At 48.3% G+C, this 576-nt stretch overlaps 1 protein-coding gene across 1 annotated transcript in view; it reads right to left on the reverse strand.

Annotated features, from left to right (window-relative positions):
• LOC119592871 (cAMP-dependent protein kinase catalytic subunit 1) overlaps positions 1-576 on the reverse strand; it is a gene marked incomplete at its 5' end in the record, with an annotated part of 28100 nt that overhangs the window by 4312 nt on the left and 23212 nt on the right. Inside the window, 1 exon segment of the mRNA XM_037941765.1 lies at positions 1-576.

Consider the following 576-nt stretch of genomic DNA (forward strand, 5'->3'; position numbering starts at 1 on the left):
GTCTGATGAAAAAATTATCACTCCTACTTTTATACTCAAGCTGAAGGTGTTGCATACGTCCTGCACTGAAAGATCATGAACGGCAATCCTTGAAGGCTCCTGGTACGTCCCCAACACTACTGAGAGTAGACAGGGGGAGGGGGGGACTCTGAATGCTACTCCAAAGCACCGACCGATATTCAGCTCACTGCAGTAAATGTTCACCATGTGTGCAACCTCCAGTCCATCTGTATGTCTCCGTTCTTTTAGTGGTGTTCTTCCCGACAAGCCCACCAACCCCCCACTCACCACATGACTAGGTTAGCTCCCAGACCCCAAGTGGCTGGCTTGTGGCGGCACACTTCCTCACAGACGCCACCTTATTTGCTAAAAATGGCACTTGCACCCATGACCACAATGTAAGCCATTCATTTACCCGCCATCACGTGACAGCCTCTGTCTGGCAATCTTCCTGAGGTGGCACACATCAACACAAAAGGCAAAACTGGATCTTGAATGTTACTTGACGTCAACTTGCTTTCTAGGAAATCAAGTGGCTATATTTCTTCGGATTGACACAGAGGTATTCTTTCACCT

Source organism: Penaeus monodon, chromosome 31, assembly GCF_015228065.2.
Source record: "Penaeus monodon isolate SGIC_2016 chromosome 31, NSTDA_Pmon_1, whole genome shotgun sequence".
NCBI classification, from domain to species: Eukaryota; Metazoa; Arthropoda; class Malacostraca; order Decapoda; family Penaeidae; genus Penaeus; species Penaeus monodon.